This window comes from Pteropus alecto, unplaced genomic scaffold (genome assembly GCF_000325575.1).
Source record: "Pteropus alecto unplaced genomic scaffold, ASM32557v1 scaffold87, whole genome shotgun sequence".
NCBI lineage: Eukaryota > Metazoa > Chordata > Mammalia > Chiroptera > Pteropodidae > Pteropus > Pteropus alecto.
In genome coordinates this window covers 4,521,049-4,546,847 of record NW_006443225.1, presented here as the reverse complement: position 1 = coordinate 4,546,847, position 25,799 = coordinate 4,521,049, and the positions used below count along the sequence as shown (strand labels likewise).

At 39.2% G+C, this 25,799-nt stretch overlaps 1 protein-coding gene across 12 annotated transcripts in view; it reads right to left on the bottom strand.

The window, feature by feature from the left end:
* Positions 1-25,799, bottom strand: part of FAM110B (family with sequence similarity 110 member B) — a 159,478-nt gene that overhangs the window by 88,430 nt on the left and 45,249 nt on the right. Inside the window, exon 4 of one of the 12 annotated variants that reach the window (XR_003043699.1) lies at positions 3,777-4,081. The exons of 10 other annotated variants lie outside the window; for them this stretch is intronic. The gene's annotated coding sequence lies outside the window, so the exon portion shown is untranslated. Of the gene's footprint in view, positions 1-3,776; positions 4,082-23,186; positions 23,675-25,799 lie in introns of those variants that run through there. One more of the 12 variants, XR_003043701.1, reaches the window with a different exon arrangement.

Sequence of the window (25,799 nt, the reverse complement as noted above, 5' to 3'; positions counted from 1 at the left end):
TATGATAATATAATCAACTACTTTGAAGAGTTTCGTGAATAAATAATTCCAAACAGTCCAAACGTAAGAAAATGGGCATTAAGCAGATAGCAGGTTTAATTCTTGCTAGCACCCAGTTACAGATTACTTCTTTTGTACAGAAGCTTCAGACCTCCACGGTGCCCCATATCTCAATTTCTCAGGGAATTCTGTTCTCCTGTGCTGTTCCGTAGACAGTAATGGAAGAATCATCGGAGTAAACACAGAAGACATGAAGTTCCGAACGTTCGATTTGGCCGTGTACCTGACCCACTCAGTACAGCCTTTGACTAAGTAAGTAAACTGAGTAAGTTACAACACTCTGCTTCCTCCAGGCCTGACCCATTCTCACAATGAATCGGTTGCATGGAAGGGCAGATTAATGACTCCAGGGCAGTGGGCTGTTATTTAGTCTCAAGGTCAACGATCACTGCAGGCTGGATGACACTGGCTCAAGAGGCCACTCTGACAATCCCCCAACCTTCTGCTTTTCGGACATCAGTGGGAATGCCTGCTGGCCCCTTTCGGATCTCCGTCAGTGTCCCTGGCACCTTGCCACTGTCTGGGATTGCTGACCCATTTCCCTGTGTGACCTTCAACTGTGGCCATGGAACACGCAGCTGGGAGGAGTATAAGCCGCCTAGACAGTGACAAGCTCTCCTCCCCACACTGCCCTCATGTGCTGCCTGGCCAGTAACAAAAAGGTGCCTACAGAAAATTAGTACTGTACAAAGCTAAATCATCATTTTTCAGTGCCCTTAATAGAAATAGCTACTGTGCCTTTCTTTGAGCCCAGTAAGTAAATTAAGCCCTGGAGTCTTTAAGAGTACTATTTACACAGACTCTCACCATGGCCAAATTTGTATAGCAAGAAAATATCCCTGCAAATATTATGATAATTTTATAAAATTGGATTTTAGTCTTTACTCTGACTCTGAAGCCACTTGGGAACTGACTCAAACTTCCATTCAGTCCCTCATCTGTTCCTCCCATAAATGTTATTTATGGAACAAGGGCTGTGGGCCAAGCATGGGGCTGCATGTTTAGGGTAGAGGTGGAAATGATAAACAGATAAGACAGATGACTTTATAGTCTAGTGGGGAAGATAAAAATGAAGCAGGCCGACGATAATCATGCAATGTGTGATGTGCTGTAAAAGAGGGAAAGTGTTTCGATCCATATTCTTCTATGCACTAGTGACATCCTGGGCAAGGTGGCTGCTTCCTCATCTATCAGCATCTGTAACTGGGTCAAACGGGGTCGCTGTGTAAATTGAGATCATGCATGTCAAGTGTCTTGGTGCATAACAGGCACCCACAAAACAGGAGGTATGATGGCGGTTAAGAATCAATTACTTCCCGGACCCAGGTGAAAAGTAATGACATTCTTCAGAAGGGTGGGAAGGAATTCGTCAACATTTTAACTGCGCTTACCAAGCAACATCAGGGGAGGAGGGGCAGGCACACCCAGCAGGAGGGCAGCCTGAGCTGTCATGACCCACCAAAAGCCAAACCAGAGAGGATGGGAATTCACTGCGTTGGAGGAGGGCGAGGCAGGGCAGGGGCTGGAGGCTGAAGGAACTGTCAGGGGCTCAGACTGCAGCCGGGCGTCCTGGGCTGCCAGGTCCGCTGCCCTTGAGCAGGGGACGCGGCTGGCCGGGGGCCGATGAGGAACTGCAGCATATTCCATACCACCCATTTTCCTGAGTGTTCTAGAAAGCCACATGGGATTCAAGCCAAAGGAGAGGCTTCATGTAAATGTTTAGATCAAGTCTGACATTCAAGCCTGCCTGGAAGTGACGTCACAGCTGCCTCCATGGTCCTGCAACGATGATGAAGGTCTCAGCCGCATCAGTCTGGCATTGGTTTGCAGAGTCCCCACTGCCCTGTTCTTGAACTTGCCCTTGTTTATCTGTGTTGTAAAATGGTAATAACCAGAATCTGGGAATTAGTGAGGATCTTCAAATTCCCCTTTCTGACCCCTTTCTTTACTGTCACTGGCATCGTCTTTGTGGCAATCTTCACCTCAGGTTCAGACAAAAATGTTTTGGAGTAAAAAAGTTTACTTTTTCTTAATAAAGCTGATGAATATGATAAAATGAGTTACATGAAAAACTATATGCAAATTCGTGTATATGAAGAGGGCAGATCCCCAAAAGAACAAAATCAACTAGGTTACTTGCTACATGACTGCTGCGGAGGCTACTTTAGTAAGAAGTTGGAAAGGGCGGGTTGGGGGGTAAGTCAATCTTTCTTGTCTCAGAATTACTCCGAGCTATGTTTAAATCAACTTCATTCCCTGAACAAGATTAAACCAATCTCTGAAAGCACAAACGTTCCCCACACAAGGCTTTTCATTATTCTATGTGACCAAGAGTGTTGTCAGTGTGAGGCCTGGCAGGGAACAAATAGCACAACGATGTGGGCATGCTGGTGGCACTGGGGATAGTCCCCAAAATTGTAATCAAGTTTCCTTTCTCTCACACGGGCCATAGCACAGGATCTGATGCATTAAAAATAACCCAGAGACTCTTATTATTATTCATTATACTAATGTCTTTCAAAACCTACCAATTTGGAGGTTTCAAATTATAGGTATTTATTATAAGGTTGAATGACAAAAGACAGTTTTAATTATTTCAGATGTTTTAAAAACATTCTGCATGCATACTATAAAATACACAATGAAACCCCACAGCTTGTTGACTTAAACTAGCAAACGAGACTATACTCTCACTTCCCAAGAGACTGCAGATATGAATGGTAAATCTCGTAATCACTATAGAGTTGTCACTAAAACTTGCTATGTTTAATGCAGCGATCTGGCTGTCTGCCTATGAAGCGTACCAGCGGGGCCTTCTTTAACAATGAAAACAAACAAAAAGAAAATGTCTATAGTGCAAAAATATTTCACTAAAAGCACTGCAAAAAAATATGAGTCTCTGAATATTTAATGTTTAAACTTTTTGAAAATTAAAAGTAACAAATGTTAGAAAGTTTTATAATCAACAAGGCATCTGTTACTTTAAAGTACCTTTAAAAGGCTAGGAAGTACTTGAAAATACAAAATTAAAGAGGATATGTGAACTAATTTTTCAGTAACAAAATCCAAATGGCAACAGAATTTGACTATTTTTCATTATAGATAGTCTTTGTTTTGCTCTAAAAGGTTATGACTGTAAAAAGCCACATAAGCTGAATCCATGCAATATGTACCCAACAGTCAATGGCAAAAACTGTGAAGGTTCTGCGACCTTTAAAACTTTTTTGTCAAAACTAAAACTTTCTTACTGTTGGTTATAAATGTATAGAGAAATGACCACTATAATTCAAAACACTATAGTTAACAACATAAACGCATTGAGAATTTTTTATTTCTTTGTAAAAACTTATCGGGAACAGTTTGAACAATCGACGCTCGCCTTCTTCATCTCATCCCGCGAATGGGCAGACGCTTTTCCTATGCCTTGGTGAACTGTCACACTCCTGTTTAGATCGCCTTCCACTATTTAATCCTTCGTGCCTTCAATGTCATCAATATCTCCGAGAATTCCTTCAAGGCGGAGTTTCTGATGGCGTCACTTCCTCCAGGACAACTTCGTCCTTTTTGTCGCAACTACTTTCCTCATTGATGCTAAGTTCCCGTCACTCAGCTGCTGTCTACATTTCTAGAGCCTCTCAAACGAAGGCGGTGTCAGCACAGAAGTGAGCTGTTTCTTCTACGTACCTTCCATTTTCTAGAGCCTCTCAAACGAAGGCGGTGTCAGCACTCTCACAGCGAGCTGTTTCTTCTACGTACCTTCCACTCGAATTTCGCTTTCAGCATCATCGCTTTTCATTGCTCTGCTGCACTTCCATCTTGGTTGGCCAATTCCCTTTCGCCATTTTTACAAAATGTCACAAGTTGTCACCTTGAAACAAGGAAGCAACATAACCGCGTGCTTTCCTGCCTGTGGGTGAACTGACTAGCAGATGTGCAGGGACCTCATCATTGACGGACACCGAATGAAGCAACGTGATTGGTTATTAAGATGAGCACCGCGATTTGCATAGCGATCTGTGGACTGAAGAACCGCTAGATACGAAGTGTGTACTTTATGCGATTAAGTTAATATACAATGGTAACTGACATTTTAACTGTAGTGTTGGACAACTGGTTTTATTTAGCAAAAAACAAGTAACCGAAATTCGCACAGACTGGAACCATGTAAAGCAGAGAGAAATGATTGAGCAGAATTCAAATCTAGATACTTTTGTTCTAACTCCATGGACTGCAATAGAATATTTCATATTTGTTCATGCTGGGCCAACAACCAAATTCCCAAGCTTTGCACAAACATTTAGAGTAGAAAAAACATCTGAATACAGGAAAAATGAAACATTCTGAAAAAGAACCCAATTATGCTTTTAAATGCAATAAAAATTGGACCATCAAAACAACAACAAAATAACACTATATACTAAACGCTTTATATCCATCTTCTCAGTTAATGCACACAACTCTGAAGAAATTGAGGCATCTACAAATTAACCAGTTTGCCAAGATCACCACACTGTTAGGTGGTAGAACTACGATGAAATCCAGGGGTATCCAGCTCTAAAACTTGTTCTCCAACCTCAGGTAACATGGAGCCTGAAGCAATTTTAGGGAAAAAGTAAAGTCTCTGAAACTATCTCGTCCTCCATACAAAAGACAATGTGGTCCAGAGCACCTAGTCTACTGCTGCTTACAGCTCTCGAGCTGCACAGTTGATGGTTACTCATCTGAGGAAGCTCTCATCTCCCAGGAAAGGCAAACGAAATGAAAGACATCTTTACCTATAAAGACTGTTGGCATGGAAATCCACTACCTAACATGTGCCAATAATATGATGCAGCTGATGCAAGTTACTCAATTAAAATTCAACCTGTATTCCTAGGAGAAGACAGACTGTTTTCTTCATTAATAAGGTGTTTCTCTGTCTTTTAAGAAATCACTGAGCTGTGTCATTTAAGAACCTTTTTGGAATATTATTTCATACAGTGTAATTTTATTTTGATTGGTGGTATTTGCATATAAAAACAATTTCAAATATTTAAAGAATAGTGAAAAAGGTAATAAAATGTGATGAATTTTTGAAACTACATAACTGTAATATAAAATAAAGAATGTTAGCAGAAAAACTATGGAGGGTAATTATTTCAAAAGCAGTTAAATACTGTCTTATAATAGAGAAGGCTGCAAGCAAGTTGTTGCAGGTCAATTTTTAACATTTACAGTCAATTTTATATGTTATAAAAAGGTCTATGATCACCTTCCTTAATCTAGTCTCACTCTACTCCTTAGTATTCCCCTTCCCGCGTCAAAGGGGTGAGCAAGAAAATGGTCCTTATGTAAAAAAAATAGGTTTACATTTCATTTTAATTTGTAGTTTCAATAGGTGATTTTATACCTTGTCCAGGCACCCAGCCCAAACTCAAGTGTTCTGTTATCTTCCTTATTGGACTTCCTCAGAATCTGCGGCGTGTACTTCACACCGTGAGCCCTCCCCTGCAATTCTTGGAAAAGAATGGGTGGAACAGGAGAGTCCCTTTCCAACTACACGATGCCATATTACACTTCAAGAAATATCTCATCCATCAATGTATTTCTTAAGTTGATAAGTAAACCTTGAAACTTAAGCCTTGGGAAAAATCAAAGTATGAAATATAAGTATGCATAGAAGACAAGGTTAAGGAGCTGGATGAAAAGTCGAGACATCCCCAGCTTAGTCTGTCATTCACTCATTTTGCAAATACATACTGAGTAAGTCCAGTAATGAGCACAGCACTGGGAGGGAGGGGGACGTGAGAAATGAGGCAAAGAACGACACAGTTCCAACTTCTAACAAACTGTACTCTAGCTGGGCAAGGCAACCAGACAGTTATATTGGTAGGATATACAATCTGTTAGGATTATGAACAGAGCACTAGGGGAACTTCAAAGAAAGGCACTAAATGAACAGTGTGAGGCTGGGGGAGACTGGAAGAGAAGGGGCTTTCTAGAAGTGGTGATGCCAGAACTGAATTTCAAAGGACAAGAGGTTCATTTGAATACTGATTCACATTCGCATACGTTCTATGGAGTGCCAGGTGAGGTAACAGGATGTGCCAGAAAAATAAAAATATGACTCATTTTGGTAACTTTGTGTTTCCTGGAAGGGGTCAAAGTAGTGAAAATGATGAGATAATGGGGTATTGCATCTGTGCGGTTTATTATCAAGGTTGATGTCTAGGAAGTGATATGGTACTTACTTATGGAAATACATGTTATACTCTATATATTGCATTAATTGAGTCAAGTCTATAAATCTGTCTCTGTACCCCCCTTATAAAGCTTCATAATTTTGAGAACTGAAACTTGCCTTAAACAAAATGAGAAATTTAAAAATTCAGGTTTAAGATCCTCAGGTACATATTCATCCTTTTTTTGTCTTGCAGAGTTGCTTAATTCAATAGGTCTTTTTATAATAAGCATCTCACTATATAATATTGCACAGGCAGAGAATATGACTGATATTTCTAAAGTACAGGTCTGATCATGTTACTCTCTTCTTGAACCTCTATGATGGTTTTGAAGTTTCTAGCACGAGTGATCAATGTCCACTTGGTTTATTAGCATGGCTAATGTGAGGAGTGATGGAGTGATAAGTGTGAGAAAGTAGTGTACTTGTGTGGAGGTGCAGACGTGCAGCTTCCTTTGGGAAAGAGGAAAAGGTGGGAACTCAGAGAAATAGAATGCCCTTACTGAAAACATATATGAAGTGGGAACATTGAAAGCAGAGACTGCACTGGGGGTACCACGTAAGAGATGGCAGCAGGAAGGGACCGTCCCAGGAATGCTAAAGGTGGGCACAGAGGAGAAGGCTTAAACAATGCCAGCTCAGTTACCACAAGTGCAATATACTATTACGACCTTGGTGGAAGTCAATCCATTTATGGAACAAATGTAATTAGCTTTATAGAAATATTCGCCAAAATACATTCCTTTCTGTAATTAGAAATCACGTGTTCTGGTTTAAACTAGTTTGCTACATTAAAAAAAAAATTCTCAATCAGTTAATTTAGATATAACATCAAGCAAAAGTCAGACACAAGGAATATGTAATTTTATTGAAGATCGAATAATATTAAAATTACACAAAAGAAATTGGTATGCTCTAAATACATACATAAAAAACAGAAGTAAATTGATTTGTGGGAATATCCATTTACTGCTGTGTCTCCTTTTCCAAGTTCTGTTCATCAGAACTCCTTTATCTATAACTGAGGCAGTGGGACTCTGAATTCCACTGAAGCAGTGGCAGAGTTATTTGCAATCTGGGCCTCTTAACATCCTCACTCTGCTTTAATGTAAACACATTCTTGCAAAGGGCTGGTGAATAAGTTAGCATTGTTGAATGAAAGAAAAATTGAGACGTGATGCTCTAGAAAATAACTAAAAGCAACATTAAGACTGGATTTCTTTTCCTTCTCTTTCAAATTTTAGATGTGGGGCCTGAGCACCATTTAAATAGAATAAATACAAATTGGCAAATGCTAAAACTCCAGCTTACTTCTTTAGTATCTCCCCTTGGAAATAAGTGAAGTATGTACCCTGGGACTCCAACTAAAACAATTACTACTGCCTCATGGCTTGTCGACACAGACAGGTAGTTTCGAGGAAATGGCTACCAATAGGTAGAAACAATGGCAAGTTGCTAGATACCATTTGCCATTTAGACCTGTGGCTGTCTTAATAGTTGGTGTCTTAGGTCTGCTATGATTAAATTACAATATAGTAAACCCTAAAGATGCCACCAAAAAACTATTAGAACTAATGAATGAATTCACTAAGTGGGAGGATATGAAATCAATATACGGAAATCTGTTGTGTGTCTATATACCAATAACGAATGGTTAGAAGAATAAATTAAGAAAATAATCCCATTTACAATTGGATCAAAAAGCATAAAATAGCGAGGAATAAATTTAATCAAAGAGGTGAAAGACCTGTACTCTGAAAACTATAAGACAATGAAGAAAGAAATTGAAGAGGATACAAATAAACAGAAGGATATACCATGCTCATGGATTGGAACCATTTGCATTGTTAAAATGTCCTTAATACCTAAAGTAATACACAGATTCAATGCAATTCCTATTAAAATATTAATGGCATTCTTTTCAGAACTAGAACAAGTAATCCTAAAATTTACTATGTAGAACCACAAAAGACCCCACATAGCCAAAGAAACCGTGAGGAAGAACCAAGTGGGACATATCACGCTCCCTCATATTAAACTATACTGAAAAGCTTCACTAAACAAAGTAGTATGGAACTGCCATAAAAACAGATATATAGATCAAGGAAATAGAAGACAGAGTCCAGAAATAAATTCTCACTTATATGGTCACTTAATCTATGACAAGTGAGGTAAGGCTATACAATGGAGTAAAGACAGTCTCTTCAATAAGTGCTGTTGAGAAAACTGGACAGATACACGCAAAAAGATGGAAATGGACCACTCTCTTTCACTATACACAAAAATAAACTAAAAGTGGGTTAAACACTTACATGTAAAAGCTAAAACCATAAAACATTTCTAGAAGACAACATAAGCAGTGAACTCTTTGATAAGAGTCTTAGCAATGTCTTTTTATGTCTACTTGAGAAAGAGCAATAAAAGCAAAAATCAACAAATGAGACCACATCAAACTAAAAAGTTTCTGCACAGTGAAGGAAACCATCAACAAAATGAAAGGCTATCAACTGAATGGGAGAAGATATTCATGAATGATATACTCAATAAGTGGTTAATATCCAAAAACACATAAGAAACTCATAATAGCTTAACACCAAAAAAAGCAAACAATCCTATTAAAATGGGCAGAGGACCTGTATAGACATTTCTCCAAAGAGGACATACAGATGGCCAACAAAGCATATGAAAAGATGCTCAACATCACTAATCATCAGGGAAATGCAAATCAAAACCACAATGAGACACCACTTCACACCTGTCAGAATGGCTATCATCAAAATATCAACAAATATAAAGTGTTGACAAGGATGTGAAGAAAAGGGAACCCTCAGACACTGCTGGTGGGATTGTAAATTGGTGCAGCCACATGGAAAACAGTATGGAGATTCCTCAAACAATTAAAAATAGAGCTGCCATCTGTTCCAGTAATATCACTTCTGGGTATTTATCCAAAGAAAACAAAACCACTAATTCGAAAAGATAATGTGCACCTCTATGTTCACTGTAATGCTATTTACGATAGCCAAGACATGTCCATCGACATATGAGTGAATAAAGAAGGTGTATATATACACAATGGAATATTACTCCACAATAAAAAGAATTAAATTTTGCTATGTGACAATGTGGATGGACCTAGAAGGTATTATGTTAAATGAAATAACTCAGAGAAAGACAAGAACCATATGATTTTACTCTATGTGGAATCTAACAAAACAAAACAAATGAACAAACAAAACAGAAACAGATCCATGGATACAGAGGGGTAGCTTATGACTGCCAAAGAAAAGGGGGCTGAGGGGAAGGGTGAAATGAAAAAAAAATTATAATGTAGTCGATCATCAAGAAATTAATTCTTGAAATGTGGAAAACAATAGATTTTGGAGGAAGTCAGTTTATCTAGATTGGAAATCAACACAGCTCTAATTGATAACATACTGTGGTTTATTCTGACTAAATGCTCATTACAATGATGGCTATTTTTGGATTAAAATAAAATTATCATTTGATGCAAAGGTTAAAAAGATGTGTAGAGATTTCACTGCCATCTGGGAGTCACAGTTGCTGGCACAACTTCAGATACAATTAATTTATTCTTTAAATGAGGTTAAGTGAGTATCATTAGAAATAAACAGACTCTTAAAGTACATGAACAGTCAGAGTGCTTACTGGAGCTGGCCAAGGCATAAACGTCCATGACTTCACTTACTAAATGCATCCACACCGATTGTGTTTGATTTGTACTGTGATCCAAACACAAGAGCTACTTGTTGCAAAATCATTGAATAGACTTCGGATATAAAACAAATTTTACTATCATGCTATGTGCTATGGGTTGAATTATGTCCTTCTGAAATGTCTCTGTGGAAGTTCTAATCCCCGGTACTTCAGAATGTGGCCTTATTTGGAAATGGGGTATTGTAGATTTAATTGGTTAAGATAAGGTCATACTGGAGTCGGGTGGACCCTAGTCCCATATGATTGGTGTCCGTATGAAAAGGAGAAATCCGGACATGTGTACACAAGGAGAACACTTGGTGAAGAAGGTAGAAATTGGGCTGATGTTTTTACAAGCCAAGGAATGCCAAAGATTGCCAGCGAACCACCAGAAGCTAGGGAAGAGGCATGGAAAAAGGAATGAACCATGTACACCTTGATCTAGACGGCCAACCTTCAGGACTGTGAGGAAACACATTTCTGTTGTTTAAGTGACTTAGTTTGTGGTGCTTTGTTAAGGCAGCTCTAGGAAACTAATAGAATATGTGAACAGCGTTCGGTTGAGAATAGAACCAAAGTGCGACCGCCTGCACGTCTCTGTCTTTGAAGGAGCCGCCCACCTCTAGAAGTCTTATGGGAATAACTAAAGTACCAAAACTCAATTAAGAATGTCCTTTCAAAGTATAGGAGGAAGCGCCAGGTTAAATTTAAGAAGTTCCATTTCAGTATTTGCAGTTGGCGAATGTAAATATGCTGGGTGTTATACAGAACCAGGGGAACAGAATTTATAACCCCTGACCTCCAAAAGATTTTCCTAGAACCTAAGTTATAAGAGGAAAGAAAGGGACGAGGGAGGGGCAGAGATTGGGGCTCAGAGAAGTTTAGCCAGACAGTATTGATAGGACACTCGTGAGAAGCAGAAAGTGCGGAAAATTCATAAAACATGACTAGGGCACTAGAACAAGAGTGTGATATTTTTGAATGTCTAGCATTCGGGTAGTAGAAAAATAATGAAGAGACTCACAGAAACCAACAAAAAAAAAATTTTAAATGAAAATAAAGCACATAAAACACATGTCCTTCATTAGGCCTGACTATATGTAATGCCATAGGCTACATAATAGAAAAGAAAACACATATTAAGAAATATTATAATAAGAAAATACATAAGAAATAAGTGAGATTTACTCTGAAAGGAAATGACAATATAATTGAATATATATACACACACATACAGAGATGTGTGTGTGTGCATATATACAATATTCTTATCTATATCTATTTAAATATCTTAACAATAGGTACATAAAATAACAATAAATATCTGCAAATTAATGTAGTATATGAGAGCACTAAATTTGCCCAGAGGGACACAAGAGGAGGATCAGAACTGAATTATGAATTAAAAGCAAGAACACAACAAACAGAATGAATAAACAGAGTTACTTGCCTTAGGGTTTCAAAAATATATTTAAATATTGAAAATTGGTTGTGTTTCATTTTCAAACTTATCAGGTATTCATTTTCTAAAAACTATATTTAAATATTTCAGTATATCACAATTCCCATGTAAACTTGAATATTTCTGTATACCCCTAGGGATGTCATCCCCAGTTTTAAACTAAGAAATTAGCAGGAATACAGACAAGGTACACAAAATCCATTGTCAAGTGAGAAAAGTGAATAGTTATGCATCCTGGTGTACAAGGACAGTAGGCTTGATAAATACAGCATGTCTTCATAAGGAAGTTGAGATTTAAAAGACAAAAACACTACATAAACAGCCAAGTATGCTTAAGCGAAACTATATTCTCCCAGAAGAATCTAATGCCACACTCCAAAGTACGACATGGAAAAAGAGGACTCGGTGGCGAGAGAATGTGAGTGTCCCAGCCATGGTTATATGAAGTATCACTATTAATGATATCAAATGTAACGCTTTTCAGATGAGAAGAGTCTACTGGTAATTGGAAATGAACGCTTTTCTTTCAATATTTTTAACCTCTCAAAAGCCAGATACTAATCTTAGATTCTTTTTTTTTTTTTTTTTAATACTAGTATAGAGTTAATGTTCCTGGAACTAGCCAGAGAGATTAGAAACTAGTAAGTGCGTTTCCATGGTGACAGACTGCTTTTTGCCAAGGAGAGGTCATTTCATACATTCTTTATAACCCAGCGACTACACAGGGAAAGAAGAGAAATCTGCATTTTGGTTTTTAGGGTCACCATTAATCTACGATTTCTGGTAAGATTTTTATTTTTATGAGAATGCACACGACATTCATGTTTGAAAGTTACCTAGGCTTAAATTTTTTCTCTATGTTTTAGTCTTTCAATGATCAGTCACGTGCGCTGGTGGCGGCATAGCGGTGATAAAGCCGTTCACGGCTTTCACTTTAATTTGCGCTGAGTTACAGAACATGCAATTATAAAATTCTAACACTGGATCCTGAGAGAGAGGAGGGGCTGAGCCAACAAAGCTGGACATCTGCAACATTCTTCAAGTAGATGAAGTCCAACGAGCGGTGACTGCCCAGCAGGAGCTCCGTGAACATCAGTGGGACAAGTGAATAGTGATGTGTGACCAAGTGATTCCGAGAGGGACTAAGCAGAAAGCGTGGACTCGGGAGAGGCTTACACCACAACTGGCAACAAGTGAGCAGATGGTCCACAACCTGGAACTGGCACAAACCCTGAATAAGGGCGTCTTCACTGGCAATGCTTTTTAAAGGAAATGTTTCATTCTGCTTTGCTTCAAATAGGATTCCAGCTGGAAAGACGAGCGTGTTCGCCTTTGGAGGGGCATCGCCTTTTGGCCCTCTGCAGAGACTGTGTGGTCAGCTGAAGGGCAGGGTTTACAGGGAGGGCCCTGTGTATGAGGGCGAAGGCCCAGCCAGACCTGTAAAGCACACCGACCCCACAAAGCAAGCAGCCCTTCAGGGCTGGGTCTTAACACGCTTCGGTTTCCTTATTGATGGTGAGGATTAAGTGAGAAAACCCAGGAAAACGGTCAAGATGGAGCAAAGTGCATAGCAAGCATCCAATAACTGTCAGCTACTGTAATTATTCTTGTTAATGTCATTAGTATTGTTAATATTAAAAATTTGATTAAAAATTTGGTAGTGTCTTCAGGTGGCCTTGTGGGGAAAACTCAAGTTGCCCTTTATAGAAGATGAGATAAGAACATGGATTCTGAAAGTAACTTTCCGAAATATGAATAGATAGCTCAGCCTTGATTTTGAATAAAAGTAGTTAATTGGGGTCTGCTGGTGAATCTTGCTTATTATGTATGACATATTTAGGGAGAAGGGCAGAAATCATACTTCAGATGTATAGAGTAATATTTTTAAAAAGATGCCATAATTGCAAAAATATGTCTTTAAGGTATTTAGTGGTATTAGTTTTAGTGGTGTTTCACTTCCATGAAATGCTTTCTTCTAAAAGATGATCTTCTGATCTAAAAATAGGAGCCATGTGAATTTTCACAATGAATAACTTTAACATAGAAGTAAAACTTACCACCAATGCCTCCATATTACATCTATTTCTCAAATTCTCTGCTATCATTATGATGTTAGGATGTTTACCAGTTTTTCCTGTAATTGAATGTCTCTTCAAACTGTCATATTATTTTAGTTGTAATCCATTTCTCATGGGTGCTAGTCAGAAAAAATAATTACCAGAGAAAGAAATGTACTTTGGGTAGTAGAGGTAAAGGCTTTAAGCTCAGACTTTTTTTTTTTTTTTTTTTTTTTGGTGGAAAGCAAAACTTAAAAAACTAAGGCATGCACAAGTAAATCAAACCACAAAACTAAATCACTGTGAATCTAAGGCACATTTTAAGCACTACAACTGAGGAAAGCAACAGTGAAGTATAAGCATTAAACACTGAAATTGATCCCCAATGCAAATGGTAAGTTTGCCAGAGTTCTCTAATTTTCTCAGAACTATAGAAATTATAGCTTAGCCACAGATGACCTTCAAGTGATGAAATACTTTATGATTCTTGTACATTACAGTTCACCAACTGACGTGAATGCACAAAGGCAGAATCTGATGGACAGTCTTAAGACCACAGAGTTGATGTGAAATAAAACCACTCATCTGTGAAGGTTTTCATTTTAGTTTCTCCCTGACCCTTGTTGGACAATTTGATAGTCATTCTAAAACTTCAAAGCTTCTTTGTACAGTTTTCACCATTACCGAAGGAATATTCATGGCTCTAGGCTCTGATCCTGTCAAAGGTAGTGTTTATGTACATGAGAATAGAAAACTGTTGTACAAGGAAAAATGCTGCAGATTTACAAGGGATGAAATTTACAAGACAATGAGTTGATGTGAGTCGGTTTCACCTTGTGAGTCCTTTGTTCAAAAAGCGAGTATGAAAAGAAGAAAAATCTGTTGTTGACGGTTTTTGGACAAAACATCATGTCCCCTGGGAACGTGGTCTTAACTCCCACACGCTCCTTCTCTTACTCTAAGGATGGGCTGCCCGGAGGATGAGGGCGGAACTCTGACCCAGCGTTCCCTGTTCTTGGGATTTCCATATAGGTTCTAGTGCACACTCTCACATGGGAACCCGAAACCTTTCTAAGGTTTGGGAAATAAGAGAAATATTATTTGGTTTATTAAACTAAGTGTTCATATTCATAGCATCCCATAAAAAGCATAAAAATGCTTCTACTCAAATCTCTTCCAAGAGTGAAAATAGCCCAGACACTGTATTATGGAAAGAATTCATTGAATTCAGAATTTAACTATGAAAGATAAAAAATTCTATTGGAAATATCATTTTATTGGAAGAGTTCTAAACTAGATATATGACTTGAAAATACCATTTGGGCCCTGATGGAAGTGGGAATTTAAATCAGTAAAACAATGAAGACAGCTATGGAATGACTTGGGAAGCGAGGAAATTCATTGTTTTATAAAGACTCACTGAATGAATACACACACACACACACACACACACACAATAAAATTTAATGGAAAAATGAAAAGTTGTGATTATCCCTTAAAATTAATTGTGAACACACACACACACACACACACACACACTAAAATTTAATGGAAAAACGAAAAGTTGTGATTATCCCTTAAAATTAATTGTGCAATTATTCATAATCCCAGCATACCAATAACAGGTGTAAAATATGTATATTTTTGATAGTCTGTGCATTGCTTAAAATATATATCATAATGAAATTTGCTTTTTCATTTAATTTCATTTAGGCAATATTTATTGGGTTCCTGCTATGAACCAGGTGACATTCTAATCGCGAGGGATTAAAAAACAACTGTAATCTGTGCTGTCCTTGAGGTGATCACAGACTAGAGAGGAGAGATACTATTTGAATTGAAAGAGTCTGTTTCAGTGAGAAGGTACATGAGAGACTATTAAACCCACCCGGAGGGGCTTGTGGGGTTAAGTGACAGAGCCTAAGGACTAAATGAAGCCAGTCTGGAAGAAATGACATCTGGGCAGACCCTGGAAGCTGAGTGCCAGGCACAGGACAGTATAAACCCAAGACCAAGGGCAAGGAGAGCCTGGGATTCAGAGGCCGTGGGTTCTTTCACCATCCTCGAGGGAAACCCTGTGAGGTGGGAGGACAGAGCAGGAGAGGTACCCGGACTGTCATGGGGAATCTGTTATCCAAGCGAAGGGGCATGAATTTGACCTTGCAAGTGATGGGAGCCATTGAGTGGTGGTGAGCAGGGAGCAACCTTATATTTTCAATTACTAGTGCTCTTTGAACTGTGAAGAACAGTTCTGAAGGGGCAAGGGTGGCAGTAAAGCCCCAGAGAAGGCAGGACTCTGGTTTTAATTAGGTATTTGGTACTCAGCTAGGTATTGGGGACTTCTACTTCTGGGGAAGTCTCTTGGTCTTACCCAACAGATATATTTTTGGAAAGCTGAAAATTAATTTCATAAGCTGAGTCATATTTTCCCATTGACAATTTATTCATGTTTATATTAATTTCATTGATTTAACTGGCACTGGCCCCTAAAGGCTGGAACTTAGAATGCAATAGGAACCTTAACATTCAGTAGTCTTCAAGGTATTTTTTAGCTGAAGCAGCTTTCTCTAAGTAAAGATTATGTGGAACTTCAGTACGTAAAATAGACAGATGCAGTGTGGTTTTGGCTGAAGTAGAGCCTCAAATCTCAACTCTCTGTCAGCCTTGAAATCCCGAGTACTACAGGGAATAGAGTTTGAAAACCACTGAAGTTTAATTCATTGCTTCTACTAATGAGCAAGTGAAGATGTTGGTCCCCGGCAGAGGTCTCGCTTTGGAGTTGTGATAGTAGGAGATAGAAAGGCTTGTTCTGGCTTTTCTAGTTGTGGACCATGTAATGTTGAGAACGCATGCTTCTCCTATGCTTCTGTTGCCTCCTCTATAAGGCTGAGGTAATAGTTCCTCTTACCCATCAAGACCGCTGAAGTTCAAGTACTTTGTAAAATATGTAAGTCTGTTTAAAAAAAAACTTGCTACTACTGTGTCAGTGCCTCAAATCAGAAATCTAGGAGCCAATCAGAGATCTTATCATCCTTTGGTCCCTGAGCAATGATTAAGAGATGCTATGTACAATTAAGAAAAATTATATGAGTATGTGACTTTAAATCTCCTATTAAAGAAATTAGGAGATCACTTGAAAATATTTTAAGCCAAATATGCAGCATTTTAGGGTTTCTCATTGGACCTTATTAATGATATTTGACATTGTACATGAGTCCGGACAGCCAGGTATCCCATCCAAGGGCGTCTAAATGAGGACAGAGGTGATGAAGAGCACTGGTCTCTTTGGGGCCATTATAATAAACACACCCAAAGTGGACCGGTTGGTTGGCATCTATAGCAAGCTCTTTTGTTCAGAAAAGCATTTAGTAAATCTGATCTGCCAAAATAATATGGTTTCTAAATTGAAAGAACACAATTACCTCCAAAGTCTGAGAAACTCCTGGCACACAAAACCATTACACCTGACACACTTTGGCAAGGATCTGCAGCCAGACAAACACGGGCTCGAATCTCACCTCGTGATTATCTGCTTTGTTCCAACAACTACTGATTCATACTGCGCAGAAAGGACCATCGCAACTGGCCCCTGGGACGTGCCCAATAAATGCTAAGCAAACCACCAGCGACTGTCTTTTACTTGAACAGTATCGTGTAAGTCATCACGCTAGGGAGCTATTCACCCATTAGCACTGCACTGTCTTCGCTGGGAAATACCACTGGCACTGAAGTACGCTCTTAGAGTGTCAGCATCCATTACGAACCAGTGAGGAGACTGGAGACTAAAGGAGGCAGTTCACAAAACATTTTACATATCACAGCAATGATGAACAAGTTGAGAACAGAAGTAGCACTCTCTGCGAAGTATCCGAAGAAGCACGCGGTGATCCCACTTCTGTAGGAGGCTAAGTGCCAATGAAGTGGCGTGATAAAGTGGCCAATAAAGTAATAAAAGCTCATTATTAGTTTAAGATATAAGAACATTTCAGATGGCACTTCAAAACCAGGTTTCACTAGTCTTAAAAATAAGAAATCAATTGGATGCAAATGTTAATAATCACAGTGCTTTCAAACAGAGCTGTATTTAAGATTAATAAGGTATACTGTAAACATGCATAATGTCAAGTATCATTAATAAGGTCCAGTGAGAAATCCTAAAATGCTGCAGATTTGGCAAAAAATGTCTGCAAGCGATCTCCTAATTTCTTGTTTCTTAAAATCACATACTAACATAATTTTTCTTAATCATACATACCATCTCTTAACAGATTGCTTACTTACCAAAGGATGATAAGAGTAAGAGAGAGAGAGAGGCTCACAAAGGCTCCAAATGAGGCAGTTTCCTTTGGCCTAGCACTCCCGGAGACGACCTTAGAAGGGCCGAGGATTCGGTTAGGACAGTGATCACTGTACACAGCCGACGAAGGCCAGTGCAGCAGGCAGTGCCACATGTGCAAACTGGCAGCGCTCAAGGCAGGCTGTGAGGAACGAACAGCTACACGGACGCAGAATGCAGCACATTACATAACAGGGACACGTCCTGTGGCAGGTTCAAAGCGGAGAAAATATACAGCTGGTGGGGGAGAAAGTGAACGTAGCCTTAAAATGCTTTATAAACACAAGTCCCAGGTACATTCAAGGAAAATTTATTATACTCCCTAAAATACTCCGAAAGTGAAACTTTTTCGGGCCTGCATCTTTCTGGTTCACAACAAGCCGACGGTCAAAATTTTAAATTAAATCTATAAGGGAATCAGCTTTCCAAGATTTTCTTATATTAAATAAAGGGGTATGACCAAAAAATAATAAAGAGGGGCATTTCTTTTTCTTACAAATACAACATGAAATGTTGAACCACAAATAAAACTAAGAGAACAAAAGAAAACGAAGCCCTGCATTTTTCCTCCTGTTTTTTGCTGTCTGCTGCCAGGTTTAGAGCAAGATCGCAGAGCCTGAGAGAGGCAGAGACAGCAGTGGGCGCAGGGAAGAGAATCATACAGCAATGCCAGCTCGGACCGCTCGGGCTATTGCGTGCCTCGTTATGACCAGGAATGACCACGCTGACACACCCCGTAAGACGGCGTCTTTACACTGTGCTTAGAATCTAATGCTACTGCGGGTGTGGGCAAGGAAGATATTTACTGTAATTCCCCTAGTAATGACGTTATAGAAACTCCACTGGCACCTGAGAGGAACTTCTCGGGAAGTAAGCCACGTGAACAGGTGAACAGTGAAGCTTCACCATGCCCTCTTCACCTGGGAGAGGGAGAATGGTAGGGTATCCAATATGTTAAGCTTTCCAGTGAAAAGTCATGTTTCAAAAAATTGAAAAAAATATTTAAATTGTGATTCAAGTCCACTATACTGGATGGAAGGAAAGCATAGAAATCTTATAAAATCACTTAAAAATGGAAACTCTGACGCTATTTATAGGCCAACTGCCATTAAGTGATGTTTGAAAATAGTTTGTTCATCTCTAAACGGAAGTGTACACCACCAGAATATTCCACTACCTCCATTTTTCCTCTACTACGTGAGATTCGAACGTCAGCCAGACAAGTCTTGGTCACAAGTACACCTCCAGAGGGATTCTGACCCTCAGGAAAAGCAGGCTGTGGACTTCTGAGAATACATAGACTAGACCCTTGGCACTCAGAGACAGTTCTATAGTCTATTAGAATAGACCAAAGATTCGAATACACAGTTCAGTAGTAGCCTCTTCCCTATGTCATAGACTAAACTATAGATGAATTAGCCACACAATTAGTCCACGTAATCAGGGCTTCAGTTCTGCTAAGACCCTCCACTTTCTCGGACCTCTTGACATTTTCTTCACTTCCGACTCCAGGACAAGTAGATGTCACTCTTCTCAGAATGAGTTTTCAAATATAAAGTTTGTACCCCTTCACGAGAAAGGGGGAGAATGTCTCAAGGGCAGAAAAGCTTACCCCTATTAAACTGCCAGGCGCCTGAGGCAATGGATTCATATTTTTTTCATGGGAATGATAACTAGATTAACATTAACATTTAGGAATGATAACTAGATTAACATTAACATTTAGGAAGCCCTAAATGATAACTAGATTAACACATAGAGCAGGAAGCCCTGAATGATAACTAGATTAACACGTAGAGCATGAAGCCCTGGTGAGTGTGAACAGTGGGGATGATGGCTGCACTCACTCCCTAGTCTGCATCAGCTCTCACGTGTGGTCTTTGAGGTGGTACCTCTCCCAAATTGAGGCATAAAGGCAATTATTGAACTTGGGTCAATCACAAGTAATTGAGTTTTTAAATGTTGAATCTGTGAATCCCTAGGGAACACTAAGTTTGAGCTAAAAAACAACAATATCTAAGCTGAATTTTATAAACAAAACCATATTTTAAATGTAGCTGAGAAAGAAGACTTAAAAGGCCTTTTGAGAAAGCGAATTATGCTTGATTACTCCCCACTTTGACTAGTTTAAAGTTTAAGCTCAAGTTCTTATAATATTCAACTATAACCAACTATAAACCACAAGTTTTCTTGTTGTTTGTCTTCTTTTGTCTCTGAATTCATTTTCTCCTTCCTTTCTCCAGGAGTAGATTGTGTCTCTCAGTGAAATGATGCTGCTGGCTCTGTTACTCCCATGTTGCCATGTCTGTAGATGCTTATATCTGTATATACGCTTCTATCTTAAATCTGTAGATACTAGCAGAGCTTGTAAAAAAGCAGATGCGAAACCTACAGTGACTTTCCTTTATATGCATAACAAGTTCTTCAGTCCTATTAAAGTCCACAAATGATGCGCAATCCTACTAGTTTGCCAGAGTCTGTGCTGGATTCTAAAGATACAGAGTTAAAGCATAATTCTTACCTTCAAATCACTTATAATCTACTAGAAAGAGGCAGAAGAAACTTACTGTAACATAAATCAGATTATGATAAGTGCCTTTTATGTGCTCAGAGACTGGAAACGGTCCACGACTATGCACTCAGAGCTGTAAGGGACCATGAGCACACAGAATGTAAATTCTGAACAAATGGAGATCTGGGGATAAGAAATGTCTTCACACAGAAAAGGAAATCCGAACTGGGTCTCATGAATGAGTGAGATTTTGACTGAATTTCTACTTGTGCTTCTTGCTGTCAGTGGCTCTGTTTTTCCTTCCAGAGGAGAAGCTGTTATTCTCCTCCTGATTGCGTTTTCTATATGTCTATTTAGGTGTCACTCTATTCTGGACATTTCCAGTCTGTGTTGTTGAATAAAAGCGTTGTTGTTATGAAGGGTTTCCTGGGGTTGGTAATCAACTTCATTCGTCTTCAGGAAGTTAATCAGTCCACAGAACTGTGCTAAAGCTGCACAACAATCTAAAATCTCCTCCAGGGTTCGTCCCCAGCCCATGTTCTCACAGCGCACTACATGAATGACGAGGTGGCCTGATATAGAGCACCGCTAATGTCTCAAACAATGGGGAGCCGGTGATTTTTGCATTAAGGGAGAGTTTTTAAATGAATACGTCATATAACTTGAGAATCATATAAATCTTTAAAAACAAAGAATAATTTCAAGACTACTTATAAACATATATGGCAATACTACATTGTGACTAAATCTGTTGCATGAATTTGTTGAATGAATGCTAAAAATTCTTGAATCTTAGATTTCGCTCTAAAGTTTGTTTGTTTTTGTTTTTTTTTTTTTTTTAATTTTAGGAAAAAGTGACTTTGAAAATGGGCCTCACTGGAACTCCTGGACTTTAGAAGTGGGGAATTAATAAGGATTCTGGACAAGAAGAAGCATAAAAACTCTGACGAGCCAGGTATGTAGAAAACAAGAGTAATGGAAACTGACTTGGGATGAGTGTGTAGAGACCAGCTGAAAGGTAGTTTTAACTGCCAGGCTCTGGAATTTAAATTTGATCGATAGGTAACTAGGAGAATATGGGGCTTAGGAGCAGAGAAGTAACACCATGAAAAATAGTGTTTGTAAAAATTTCTCTGCTTACTAATCCGATTGGTCTGAGAGCAGAGCGCCTAGAGGCGGGCTGGCTGAGTCAGTAGTGGAATTGTCTGGTGATGAAAATATGGCAGTACTGATGTAGGATGCAGGAGGACAGGTCAGCAGGGCCGGGCGCCTGAGTGGGCATGCGCGGTAAAGAGCCAGGAGTTGCTTGAGGGGACTTCCTCCCAGAGGAAGGTCCTCTCATCTACTGTCATGGTGAAAACTGTTTCTCTTTGACCAAGGATGATGCTGAGCTCTGTTTTAAATGTGTCCTATAGAGAATCAGACCTATGAGACTCCAGTAAAATTAAGAGATAAATTTCAGGACAGTGACAGACAAAATAGACACGTGAAGCTATGAGAATAGCTATGTCTAAACACCACCCAAAGACCATGCATGGAGACCATTTTTATCCTAGGTGTCTTAGTCTGTTTGGGCAGCTATAACAAAATGCCACAGACTGAGTGGCTTATAAGCAATAAACATTTATTTCTCACAGTTCTGGAGGCTGGAAGTCCAAGATCAAGGGCCATTCAAGCATGGTTGTGTTCCGGTGGTGGCTCTCTTCTGCATCGCATACTTCTCACTGTGTCCTTACATGGCAGAAAGGGCAAGAGATCTTTCCGGAGCCTCTTTTATAAAGGTACTAATCCCATTCATGAGGGCTCCACCCTCTATCCTCAGGATTTCAGCATACAAATTTGGTAAAAGACAAAAACATACAGACCACAGCATTATGGAAGAGTGCCGTCATCACATAGGCTATCGAAGAGAGAGATCAGGGTGGAAAGGACGGTGCTCACTAATACATGACCCTGATGAGCTTCGCATCTCTCTGAACTCTGAGTAGTCAGAACGCACACAGGATTCTCAATCCACACCACTTATGGTAGCAGACATTTAGGTTGGAGGACAAACTGTGAAGGTCTTGATATTCTAGCTTTCCTCCTGGCATAACTACAATCACTCTGCATGATCCTCCTCTCTCTCTCTCTTTACCAGTGTGCTCTCATGTTCTCTTTCTCTTGTTATTTTTTGGTCTCTTTCCTTCTTTAATTAACTGAAGACTTCCTATGGTTTCCAGGGAATCATTCTAATATTCCAACTGACATCTATATTTTCTTATTTTCCCCATTCTGCTTTCCCCGGCTTCCCAATTTTTCCCAACCAACTTCCTCATTCCATTTATGGCCTCATCATCATAAACAAACAGGTGTGAAAGATCTGGTAAGGGTTTGATAGAAGAATCTGTGCAGACTTGGGTTTTATATCCAGTGCATGTCTGGTCACATGGTTGTCCTCTGGTATAAGGGTTAAACTCTTTCATTCTTGCACCTTTGTCTACACAATAAACATTCTAATATGTCTCTGCAGGTCAAATGAAGACTTCAGATGAGGCACACAGCACCTCTAGCGCAGCACGCCTAGGGCAGGCCTTCCAGAGGTGATGGGCTTAACTTTTCTGCTATCTTTGTAGAAAAGCAATGACTACATTGCCAATGAAATGATTTACCTTGTAATAGCCATCAGTAATTAACAAGGACAACGCCATGCATACACAGTAACTTACAGAATTTGTCTTTCATTTGATTAAAAAAAAAAAAGAAAGAAAAACATTGTAAATATGCCAGATAACTTAGTTGGTAATTTAACAATTTAAATTGTAATCAATAGTGGCCTCTTGAACTTCATAGTAAGTTTGTGTTAAATTCTCAAAAACAGAAGTAAACTTTCTTTGTGAGTTTAGGAGTATTTTATTTTAGAGACAGAAATATCCCTATATCTATCCTTCCAGAAGCCTATTCAATTTTTGTGAATAATGAGAATAAACCAACTAAAATCCCAGCTGCTTTTCCCAGAGAAGGCCCCCTCCTCTTCTTCTTTACAAAGTGACAAGCAAGGACAAGAGCTTGGCTCTGTTCGACTGGACGGTGGGTCTCATTACCATGGCCAGCTCTCTCTAGCTCCTCAGGAGACCTTGCTCAAGGTCAGCTGAGATGGCTTTAGAGGAGCCACACCTGACCGTGCTGGTGGAACCTGAGCTCTGAGTCATTACTTGGCAAAGAGCTGATCTAGGAAAAGGCAAAAGTCAGAGAGATGCTGGCGTGAAAGGCAGATGAGTCATGGACAAGGAACATATCACTTGCTATGGAGGACCAGCTCTGGGAAACTCTAAAATGGGAAAAAAAGGTGTTTAGGGAAAACTAGCACGTATTTTTGGTCAGGACCATTTAACACAAAAAAAACATTCAAAAGTTGTTTTTGCTCCCAGCAATTTCTCAAGTACCTAGCACTCACACTATAAAAAGAAGAAAAATTCGTCCCAGAGAAGTTTTGAAAAAGGAAACCTTCCAGGAGAAAGTGACTATCAATGACTTAAGTTTGATTAAGATACCAAGAAACTAAAAACAAAGGGAACACTGTCACCTGTTTCCTGAAATTATGATCCCATGAATCATGCATAGAAATTGGTGTTTGTGTATCGTTTTTAAGATGACTTATATATACATTACACTAGATTTCATGTTCTAGGCTGAAAAAAATTCAAAAGTTTGACCAAAAGAATATTACAAAGTCATTTTATGCCTTCATTTTCTTTTTTAAATTTTCTTAAACTAGGGCCCACTTTTTAAAAAGACCCACCTTATACACTAAGATCTTAAATATATGTATTGAGTAGTGAAAAATGTTAATGATAATTAAGTCTTCATAAGGCTACTTATCTGTAATTTAAGAGCTCGGAAAAAAAACAAGTTTTAGTGAACTTTAAATGCAAAAATGGCCTAAAACAGTTGAAAACATTTGGATAATAAGAAAAAACGATGCTTTTTCAATAAACAATAATCTTTAAGGCACTAAAAAAATGTTTCTATTATGGAAGCCACCTAAGTACCCACCAATAAACGATTAGATAAAGATGTAGTACATAATTACAACGGAATATTACTCGACTATATAAAAAGAATTTGCAACAACATAGATGGACCTAGAGGGCATTATGCTAAGTGAAATAAGTCAGTCAGAGAAAGACAAATACCACCTGATCTCACTTATATCTGGAATTTAAAAAACAAAACAAACAAACAAACAAAACAGAAACAGACTCACAGATACAGAAAACAAACTGATGGTTGCCATATGGGAGGGTGGTTAGGGAGCTGGGTAAAAAAGGTAAAGAAATTGAGAGGTACAAATTTGTAGTTACAAAATAGTCACGAAGATGTAAAGTACACCACGGGGAATACAGGCAATAATATTGTAATAACTATGTATAGTGCCAGATGGGTACTAGACTAATTGGGGAGAATCACACAATAAATTATATCAATGTCTAACCACTATGCTGTACACCTGAAATTATATAAAATAATATTGAATTTCAACTGTATTTAAAAATAAAAAAATAATAATAAACATATCTATCGCCCTATCCTTCTCTGGACCAATTTAACTTTAAAAAGTTTCTATTTATGGGGAAGCTGATAGAAAAACAACTTCAGGTAAGTTGCACACAATGACTTGATACTATTTGAGAATTAGATGTAGGGGCCAGGGTTTACTGTTTACAACCCAGGTGACATTGTGTTAATGAGTCACATGGTTGAATCCTTTCTAATCTTCCCGACACAGGACCTAGCTAACTAATAATATTGACAAAGGTCTGTGAAGGTAACAGATTGTCTTCTCCACACAGTTCCTTTGGAAGGGAGAAAGGTGGGGCGCGGGGGCTTCACTTCTTGCATGTCTGTCTATGCTGTACCGGCCACCTCTCATAGCTATGCCATGCAACCTTTCCGAAATCCCTACTAGCTGGCTGTTACTATTATCTAGCCTATGGGAAACCAAGGCTTAGAGAAGTGAAGTCCATGAGCAAGGCTGGTAAGCATTGAAGCTGAGGTTACAGCCATGTCTACTCAGCCCCACCCCAAGTTCTTTCCTGGCCACTAGGGCTGCAAATTCACCAGCTGTCAGGAGCCAGCTCAGTGAGTATTAACGTCACCCGGCTGTGTATGAGAGAGTGGGGGTGTTGAGAATCACGAGAGGGATTAACAGGTCCCTGTTTATTGGGGAGTTTTCCTGTTTTTAACACTTGTCCCAGAAAACCTCTCACTTGTGGGCAAACCGGGATGGGTGGGCTGCTGGAAGGATGCAGAGTGGAGAACACAAGCCCTGTTGGAGGCAGTCCACCTGTGTTCAGGTGCAGTTCTACCAACTGGGCTCTACAAGGCCTGGGGGTGGGAGCCGCTGAGTCCCTTCCAGCCAACAGGAGCCCAAGGCTCCCATGTCAGAACTTCTT